This window comes from Sminthopsis crassicaudata, chromosome 2 (assembly GCF_048593235.1).
Source record: "Sminthopsis crassicaudata isolate SCR6 chromosome 2, ASM4859323v1, whole genome shotgun sequence".
In the NCBI taxonomy this organism is placed as follows: Eukaryota; Metazoa; Chordata; class Mammalia; order Dasyuromorphia; family Dasyuridae; genus Sminthopsis; species Sminthopsis crassicaudata.
In genome coordinates this window covers 316,049,497-316,060,176 of record NC_133618.1, presented here as the reverse complement: position 1 = coordinate 316,060,176, position 10,680 = coordinate 316,049,497, and the positions used below count along the sequence as shown (strand labels likewise).

The window sequence follows — 10,680 nt, the reverse complement described above, 5'->3', positions numbered from 1 at the left end:
AGTTTTGTTTGTACAAAAACTTTTCAGTTTGATATAATCAAATTTTTCTATTTTGGTGATCAATAATGATCCTCCAGTTCTTCTTTGGTCAAAAATTCCTTCCTCTTCCACAGGTCTGAGAGGTAAACTATCCTATTGCTCTTCTAATTTATTTATAATCTCATTCTTTATGCGTAGGTCATGAACCATTTTGACCTTATCTTGGTGTCTGGTATTAAGTGTGGATCAATGCCTAGTTTCTGCCATACTAATATTCCAATTTTCCCAGCAATTTTTGTCAAACATTGAGTCTCTTATCCCAAAAGCTGGGGTCTTTGGATTTGTCAAACACTAGATTATTATAGTTATTGACTATTTTGTGAATCCAACCTATTCCACTGCCAAGCTGCCCCACCTTTTGTCTCTCAACAGGACTGCAGTGCCCATAAATATCTATATGTCAAGGGTATTGTATGCCTTATATCTTATTTTTTGTTTGTTTTTTAATTTTTTTAAAATAATATTTTTTTTATTTTCTAAATAAATGCAAAGATTGTGTTAAACATTCACCCTCACAGAACCTTGTGTTCCATTTTTTCCCTCCCTCCCCTAGACAGCAAGTACTCTGATATATATTAAGCATGTGCAATTCTTCTAAACATAATTCCACATTTATAATGCTGCATAAGAAAAATAAGATCAGAAAGGGAAAAAATAAGAAAGAAAAAAAAAAGCAAGCAAACAACAGCAAAAAATGTGAAAATACTATGCTGTGATCCACACTCAGTCCCCACAGTCCTCTTTCAGGATGCAGTATATCTTGTTTTTGTAAATCTCCTGAAGGGAGGATAGATAATGAAATACAGGTAACATCCTGACAATAATTGGAAGACTCCTACAAGCAAAATGAGACCTACATTTATAGAAATTGTTAAAGTGGGAATTTGTTTTACTGGAAGGTGTATGCTTGTTACAAGGGTCCTATTTGTATTTTTCTTTTCAATTTGTAGAGAGTAGTGGTAGGGGAGAAGAAGAGGTGGGTTGGGGTAAGGGTTGCTGAAAAAAATAAATAAAAATGTCTTTCTTTTAATGTATAGAAAAGAACAGAAGGAAAGTCAGAAAGAATCATGGAGAAAAAGGACAGTTCTGGATGTTTCATGTTGAAATTATCATCACTTCTCAGCTTATTGGGGCAAAGAGCTCATGGGTAGAAAGAAAACCATATGTAGTGGTCATATGCAATTTCCTGTTCAGTCCTTTTTTCTGTTTTGCTATATTTATAGAACTATTCATTTTAGTTGATATTTAACTTCAGAATAAATAAAATTATACACTAGTCTGTAAGAGCCTTGTTTCTTCCTTTTCTTCTTCCCAGACATATCTTCTGCTTCCTGTCAAGTTCCTGATCAGTTGTATCCTGCCTCTTTCCCCTCTGTTCTGCCCATTCTTTTTTTGCCATTCTGGGAAGCAGCACTTTGCTTTTCTACAGCTCCCCCTTTCTGAGTTGGTTTCTTCTTGTAGTCTCCTGCATCCAATCCAATTTTCTTTCCTTGGACATGGGGGATGGACTCACTGACCAGATGGCATTAGTGAAGATTACAGCTGTTCCTGTACTTTTCATTTAAAACACTGCAGTATCACACAGAAGGGAGAGGGCTGGTTCTGCTATATTTATGCCTCAAGGCAAAGAGTCTTCATCTTTTTTGTGTGTGAAAGGCCCTTTCAGTTGTTTGGTGAAGTCTATGGATCCCTTCTCAGAATGATGTTTTTGATTGGAAACTAAGGGAGTGTTTTATTGGGGAATGGCTAAACAAATTGTAGCATATGAATGCAATGGGATATTATTGCTCTATAAGAAATGATGAAGACCTTTATGAATTGATCTGGCAGGAAGTGAACAGAACTTTTCATTCAGTTTGTGACCCCATTTGGAGTTTTCTTGGCAAAGATATAGAAGTGGTTTGACATTTTTTTCCAGCAAATTTTGTACAAGGAAACTGAAGCAAATGGGGTTGAGTGACTTCCCCATAGTCACAAAGCTCATAAGTATCTGAAGGCAGATCTGAACTCATGATGAGTCTTTCTGATTCCAAGCCCAGCACTCTAGCCATTGTGCCACCTAGCAGCCCAGAACAATTCATATGATAATATTATAGAAAAAAACAACTATAAAAGACTTTAGAACTCTGATCAGTGATAATCATGAGCCCAAAGAATGAAGATGAAACATGATACTTCCTGAGATAAGGCTGATGAACTTAAGGCTCAGAAAAAGATATGCATTTTTGGACATGGCGAATATGAAAAATTGTTTTGACACACATATATATGTCTATATACACACACTACACATATATAGACATATGTATATATGTCTAGATAGATTTTTTAAATTGCTTAAGGGGGGAGTGGCAGTGGAATGTACTGACTATTTTTAAAAATGCTTACTTGAAAGAAAACTAAATACCAAACTTCAAATTAAAAATAGTTTTTAAATACATAAAATAAGATATATAGAATTGTAAAGGAAACCAAATATACTGAGATAAAGTTATCAAACTATTTTAAAAAAGAAACCAAGCTCTTAGACCCTAGATTAAGAACCCTTAATGTTTGAAATCCTTTGCCCCAGGGCTAGTTCTTTGTTACTTAGAGGTTCAAAACTGATGAGGATTACTAAATTTATTTTCTCCTTTACCACCGTACCTTCAAGGGATTTATTTGAATTTATAAAAAATAATTATGAAAGAAATGTTGAGGAATGTGAGTCCTCAGTTGAACTCATCTTCTAACCCTTATGATCTTTTGGGGGACTGGACTGGCTTGTGGATTCTCACTGTTAACCCTTCCAAACTGAGATCCAGTCAGATTCTTAGACTACTATTCTCTGGGCTGGAGATCTGAGATGAAAGGAAATTTCAGAGCACTGCCTAGAGAAGTACAGAAGGACAACCTTTGTCCTAGTCAAGAAGACCATATTGGCTTGCCAAGTGTTTTCTGGCCCAGTAAAGAGGGAAAATCCTGAGCAAGTCAGGATTTACTTCTGCTTTTAGAGTCTCTCTGCAGCAGGGACTTTTTTTCTTTCTTGAAAGTGCAAATTAGAAACCAGGCGAGTAAGAGAAGGAAAATTGAGTGCAAAAGAAGATGGAATTTAAGAAGTAGGACACATCACCCACTGCACTGTGGCTCTGTTCTCTTTCAACCCCATAAAGGAGAGGGAGTCACTTAAGGCCAGGGTGTTGGGAAAGTGGGAGAGCTCCATGAAAGGAGAAAATGTTCTTAGAGGGACTGGGATATTTTGGCTTTCCTCTTCCTCCAAGTTTTGAAAGCTTTGACTAGAGAATTCAGACAAAGCCAGGGGCTTGGGAGGAGGGAAAGTTTAGTTACTAAAATTCCTTTTGATTGACACTGGGCAATTGTTATTTTTTCTGTAAGAGAGAAATGAGAGAAAATGAAATGATTTTTTAAAAAGGGAATTAAGAAGTGCCTGCATGAGCATGCATTAGAGGGATGTGCTGATAAAAGTAAAAGTTTTAAGGAGAAATAAATGTGAGTGTACAGTACACCTCTATTTCCTAGATTGAAACTTTTTCCTCCACCCCAGAACCCATAAAATGGAGGAATAGAGATGGAAAATGATTTCATGATACACTGAAAAAAACTGGAGCTTTTTCAGCAGCAGCTGAGTCCATAGCCAGAGGCCCTGGGTTCAAATTTACCTTCTGATGGCCTTCTAGGATAACTTTGAGCCAATCACTTCATCTCTCCAGGCCTGGTTACCATATATAAAATCCTTCCAGTTCTAGATCTACAATCTTCTGTTTCTAAGTCCTAAACTAATCCACAGAAGACTTTTTTTTTCCTCATTTAATTCTATGCTATAAAATCCAGTTTCTCAGCCCTCACAGAGAAGGAGGAACCATAAATGGTTGGAGGAAAGGATAACTGGCTGTAACCCAGGGTCAGGAGGAGAGCTCAGGTATCCAAATCTTGAAGAAGGGCATCTGCCACTGGCCACACAGCGGAAATCCTAACCACTTCCCCTGCACATTAAAGCCATGAAGTTCTGTCAGTCATAAAGAGATATGGCTAATGAACCCAGGGCTGGGAAATCAGGAAGGCGAGTTCTAGGAATGAATTGAACCAGCCATGAGCCAGACTTCCTCTATGAAATGAGGGAAGTAGAATGCATGATGTGTAGGAGACCCATTGTATTATTTTTCTGGGTAACAAACAGCAGGGCTCAATGTTGGGAGGAACAGGAGGCTACGAAACCTAGAAGATGCAGTGGAAAGTTAACCCTCCTCTTCTCCCCAGTTCTCTCGGTGGGTAAGGGAGGTTTTCCACTGAATTTGGACTGGGGATCGAGGTCCCTGAGCCTTGTGTGTTCTGGTGTGCCAGTGCCTGGTGTACATTGTTATTGTTGAGTCGTGAATGACTCCATTGACACTGTCTAGGAGGTTTTCTTGGTAAAGGTACTAGAATGGTTTGCTTTTTTCTTCTCCAATGTGCCCATTTTACAGATGAGGAACTAGGGACAAGCCCAAGGCGGTCACACAACCAATAAATGTCTGAGGCCGCATTTGAATTCAGACCTTCCTGCCTCCAAACCCGGTGCTCTACCTGACGTCTCACCTAGCTGTGCTGCCCGGCAGAGACGTGCTTAATGAATGATTTCTGATGCACACATCAGTTTCCTCTTCTCTAAAACAAGGCGTCGGCCTGGACGTCTTTTAAAGTCGCTTTTCCTCCAAATCTACGATCTTACGGTTCTATTTCGGAGCCCTTCCTTCCGCAGCTTTCTCCGGGCTCCCTAGCTCCCCGCGGGAGAAGGAGGCGCAAGGAGGGTAGAGTTACAAGTTGGGAGCAGCTTCCTCCCTTCTTCTAATTGGACGATGCGCAGTCTGGTCTCGTCCCGAAATAGAAAAGGCAATAAATACCTGCGAAAGAAAAACGCACGTAGGAACACAAGGGGTTTTTGTTCCGGGGGAATGGACTAAAGAGGGAGAAAAGCAAAGATCAGGGCGAGGTCCTCAAGGGATCCTTCTCCCCCTTCTGCACGAAAGGAGCCCCGGGTGGCGCTCAAACTCCTAAGTCCGGGGCTCCGCCCCGGTGTATCTTGCAGCTGGGCTAGGGGAGAAGCTCCACGCGCCCACAGGACTGGAGCCTGGAAGGGCTCCCCGGGTGGCCGGTTTAACTGCAAACCCTTTGGAGAAACGCAGCGATAGGGCCCGAAAAGGATTCAAGAATCCCGAGACGCTCTTCTGGTCCTGTGCGCCAAGGGACTGGGGACGGCGGGCAGACGCAGCGGCCGCGGAGCTGGGAGAAGAAGGGGCGCCGGGCGGCTCTCCCCTGGGCGCCCTGCACGCACCTGGACTCGCCCGCGCAGCCACACCTACCCAGGCCGGCCCCGAGGAACCGTCATCCCACTCCTTACACAGGCACACCCGCTCACACGCACTCGCGCGTTCGTTCTAAGTCTGGCTCCGGAGGCGGGCCCGCGGGAACGCGCCGCGCAGGTAAGGCTGAACGAGACTAGGAGCTCTCCTTGCTTCGCTTTACCTTGACTTGACAGCACTTTCCTTTATAACTCCTATAACTCAGCGAACTTTCCTCGCTGCTTTTTGTGGGAAGTCGCTTTTCTTGCCCCCTTTAGAAGCAGCAGCTTAGAGTTGAGATGAGAGGTCGGGAAGACCTGAGTTCAAGTGCAATCCCTGATGACTCAATGTCTGCATGACCCTCCCAGTGTCCCCAGACAGCTCTCCACAAGTCACAATTGTGGGTGTTCCGCAGAAGAGCACGGGTTTCTGCCCTGGGAGATTTGCTGCAGCCATGACATCACAAGTCAAACTATTAATAATATCTGACCCTGATACTGCGCCTCTAAAATTAGCAAAGTCTCATATGTCATCTTTTATTGTAGCGTTAAAAGGTCCCAGTGACAGAGGATAGAGAAGAGGCTGTTTTCTGGGTACAAAGTCCAACAGGCTCCGGCAGGGTAGGACTTTTCCCCGGAGTGAGCTTTTGCACCTATTACCTGCCCCCACGGTTAATGAGCCTGGGGTTTAATCTCAGTGGGGAACCAAACATTCCAGGGCAGTGGGTGAGGTGATGGCAGGGAGGAGTCCGCAGCTCCAGATCCAGCTGGATTAGGCTGGAGGGAGAGAGAGAGAGTGTGAGTGAGTGAGTGTGTGTGTGTGTGTGTGTGTGTGTGTGTGTGTGTGTGTGTGTGTAGGTGGGAGGAGTAGTTTTGCTTTATAACCAGATTTGTCCCACTCAGTTCCTTATTGCAATTGTAGAAGTGTTTTAATAACTGTGGTGGGAGGAGCAGGGGGGAGGGAGCCTCAGGTACATTGAGTTCTCAATTCCATCCATACCTGTCTTTGGAAAAAACTCTTTTTGTTGCCTCTTCAAGGAGTCTTTAACATAGGAAAGACACAGACTCTGGAACAAGGAACAAAAAACGTTAGAAACATAGTCTTCTTTGGGGATCTGGCCCCGTCTGGAGTCTCCATCACATCCCCTCATTGGCTCTGCTACATTCCCCCATGGGCAGGACCAGCCTAAGGAGTCATTAGAACCGTAGTTACTTAATTTAAACCATATCACATAAGTGTGATTTGCTCCCCTTACCTATCATTGATTGAAATTATTATTCCAATAACAATATAATAAACAAATCTAATGTTTATATTTGGGTCAGATGCTTTACAGATATCTTATTTAATCCTCACAACAAACCTGGGAAGCAAGTGCCATTACTACTATCCCCATTTTACAATTGAGGAAACTGAGGCAACCAGATGTGCCAAGGTCACATAGCTAGTAAGTGTCTGGGCTGGATTTGAATTCGTGTCTTTTTGACTTCAGGCTCAGCTTAACCACTTAAGCCTTTGGCTTAAGTTTCTGACATTTATTAAGCACCTACTATGTACCAGGCACTGTGCTAAACACTAGAGATGTAAATATATATGTATATATACATGTATGTGTGTGTATCTATCTATCTATCTATCTATCTGATCTCTGCTTTCCAGGAGCTTCTAGGCTAAATGGGGGAAGACAGCTTGCAAAAAGAACTATGTAAAAACAAGTTACATACAGAATAAATTGGAAATAATCAACAGAGGGAAGGCATTAGAATTAAGAAGGATAGGGAAAGGCTTCCTGTAGAAGGTGGGATTTTTAACTGGGACTTGAAAGCCAAAAGGAGTAGATGTGGAGGGAGAGGCATGTGGAGAGTCACTCGATAAACTTTTAAGTGCTATGTACTGGGGATTAAATATATATATATATATATATATTTTTTTTTTAAAGAGGTAAAAGATAGTCATCACTACCCTCAAAGAACTCAGAGTCTAATGGAAGAAATAAAAAATTAACAAATAGTGTACAAACAAAAGCTATTTATAGGGTAAATGGAAAATTGTTAAAGGAAGGAAGACACTAGAATTAAGAGGTGTTGGGAAAAGCTTCCTTTAGATGTGTCAAAAGCTTAGCACTTGGCCCACAACACTTCAGTGCAGTTGAACCAGATTAATGTATAGTTACTATCTGATTTTAGAGTGTTGATATATTAATTTAAAAAGAAATATATAAGCACATCTGATATTCAAAGTCAACATATGTAGCTCTCAGAGCTCTATATGTACAATTCAGTGCAGTGATTCTCAAACTTTTGTTCTCAGTATTTTTTACTATTAAAATGTTATTGAGGATCTGTTTATGTGGGTTATATTTATAGGTATTTACCATATTAGAAGTAAAAATTGCTTTTGAATTTGTATACCCTCTGAAAGGGTTTCAGAGACCCCCAAGATTCTCAAGATCCCACTGTTTGGTAGATCCGATTCTTATTAATATTCATCCTTTGTTCTCAAAGAGGACATTATGTTGCTGATGACTTGTGAGTGGATTGGACTTAAGTGAAGCAAAGTTGTGCAAAGTTATCAGCCTCATCTTCTCTTCCAGGGTTATCTAAGTTCAGTGGCAAGACATAGGTCAAGATGACTGGCTATGACCCAGCACTCTATTTCTATTTGAGTTTAACATCACTGCCATAGATATTTGTTGGGACTTGCAGGAAGGCAAGAAAGCAGAGATGAGGAGGGAGAGCATTCCAGGCTGGGTTATGAAAGGTTTTAAATGTTAAATAGAATTTTGTATTTAATCCTAGGTGAAAGGGAGAGACGGGCAGAAAAAATGCCCAGAACTAAGACACGGAGCATCTTGCTCATGGCCCAGTAATGAAGCCAGTGTCAGGAGTAAGGTATAAGAAAAGCTTGTGGGAGCTGGCTTATGAAGGGCTTTGAATGTCAGACAGAATTTTGTATTTGATCCTAGAGGTCATAGGGAGCCAATAGATATGGTCAGATCTGCTTTTTAGGAAAATCACTTTGGAGGCTTGAATTGGATTGGAGTGGTGAGAAACTTGAGGCAGACAGGCATTTTTTAAGTAAATAATTCATTTATTATATGATGGGGTTAGTTTTTTACCCAGCAGAAAAATAGAGCTCTGAGAGAATGAGGTATATGTAGGAGGTTTAACTAATCTTACTTTTAAACTAATTTATGTCTCTATAGGTATATAGCTAGTAGATATGCTCCATTACACTTCCCTCTTCCATTACTCCCAATTAAACAAAAACATAAATATTGAGATGGAGTAAGGACTGAAAGAGAGCTTCAAGTGCTATATGGGTACCACTTTTGTTGAGGGGATGCCAAAGTGAGCAGTATGAAGGTATTGGATGACAAGTGAGAGGATTCTGAGGACAGAGCATTGAGGGTTTGTTTTCCAAGAATCAAATTCCCTAGGTCCTCTGCTTCAAACCTCACATCAGTTCCAATGATTTTGTGATAGAGCCATTTGCATCCAGAAAGAGGACTGTGGAAACTGAATGTGGATCACAACACAATATTCTTGATTTTTTGTTGTTGTTTGCTTGCATTTTGTTTTCTTACTAATTTTCTTTCCTTTTTGACCTGACTTTTTTATGCAGCAAGATAATTGTATAAATATGTTTCCATATATTGGATTTAACATATTTTAACATGTATACCATATATCGGATTGCTTGACATCGAGGGGAGGCGGTGGAAGGAAGGAGGGGAAAATTTGGAGCACGAGGCAATGCAAAGGCCAATATTGAAAAATTATCCATCCATATGTTTTGAAAATAAAAAATGAAAAGGCATTTCATGAACAAGCATGAAAGGCAGTATCAACCTGCTTTGAAATCTGAGGTCTGGATAATAAGCATTCTTGATCATTCTGTTCATTCCCATGTAGTTTGTCAGATGTTTGACATAGTCAATCAACAGCATTTCTTAAAGATTTGCTATGTGGCAGGCACTCTCTTAGATTCTGGGGTTAAAAAAACTGTCTCTAACATGAAGGAGTTCACGCTATATGGGGGAGAACATACAAGAAATATACAAGTTAAATAAATGCAAAATATACAAATATAGGAGGGGATCAATCTGTATCTAGAATGGGGGTTATTTTACTCTTTGATTATTGAAAACTCTGCTCTAGCTTTGGGATTAATTGACACTCTATTTCAGCTTAAGTCTGTCTTTTAGAGAAGCAGTTGAGAATGCTCTCATAATAAAAGAGAGCTGTGTGGGTCTTGAAGACATCTAGGTGATGCCATAGTACACAGAGTCTGGAATCAGGAAGACTCATCTTCCTGAGTTCAAAACTGGACTCAGACACTTACTAGCCGCGGGACCTGGACAAGTCACTTACCCTTGTTTCCTCATCTGTAAAGTGAGCTGCAGAAGGAAATGGCAAAACACTTTAGTATCCTTGCCAAGAAAACTCCCCAATGGGGTCATGAAGAGTTAGACACACCTGAACGATGGTAAATAACAATTTGGGTCCTAGATGTCAGGGATCTAAAACATTGAAAAAAAATTCTGTATTTGCTAGTGGAGGAAAACCCAGGTGCTGTTCTTCTGCTGTAGTTCTGAGAATGGGAAGTTCTGATTTAGCAGGGAAAAGGACTTGGAGTTAGAGTATCACTACTCTATAAGAACAGCCACCATACTTGGGACATTCTCCACTTTTACCATTATATAGGTGGGAGGGCAGGAAAGAGCTGTAGGCATCAAGAATTAATTGGTGAACGAGCATTTATGAATCAGTGACCATGAAGCAGGCATTTTGTGAGGGACAGGAACTTCAAAGACAACCAAATTGACATTGGGAATTAATAATATCACATTGGACCCTTGTGAGAATCAAATTAGGTAATATTTGTAAAGCACTTAACACAGCAACTGGTTGTGTCCTCCTCATGAAAACAAAGGAATTAGACTTTGCCATTTCAAAATTCCCAACCAACCTTGTAATTCTGTGATTCTGTTTATGGTTTTGTAAATATGATGTATTAGAAAAATTAGACTGGAAGTCAGGGAAAGACTTGAGTTAGAATCTTGTCTTGGATACTTACTAGCCATAGTTTACAGAGTAAATTTAATTTATCCATCTCAGTTTCCTCATCTGGAGAACCTCAGTCCACAGGGTTGTTTTGAGGATCAAATCAAATGCAATAATATATGGAAATTTTTTTTTGCAAACTTTGAAGTGCTATAATGCTAACTTTTATTTATTTATTTTATTTATAACATTTTAAATTATTATTTTTTTAAAAGTAGGTTTGAAATTGAATGATTGTGTCAAGGGAGAGTATTATT

General features: G+C 40.3%; 1 protein-coding gene across 3 annotated transcripts in view; it reads left to right on the top strand.

Moving 5' to 3' along the window:
• The first annotated feature begins 4,900 nt into the window (after positions 1–4,900).
• The window catches only part of PAPLN (papilin, proteoglycan like sulfated glycoprotein), an 81,220-nt gene continuing 75,440 nt past the window's right edge, over positions 4,901–10,680 (top strand). For 2 of the 3 annotated variants that reach the window (XM_074290079.1, XM_074290078.1), the window contains exon 1: positions 4,903–5,498. The gene's annotated coding sequence lies outside the window, so the exon portion shown is untranslated. Of the gene's footprint in view, positions 5,499–10,680 lie in introns of all 3 variants that reach the window. The other variant, XM_074290076.1, reaches the window with a different exon arrangement.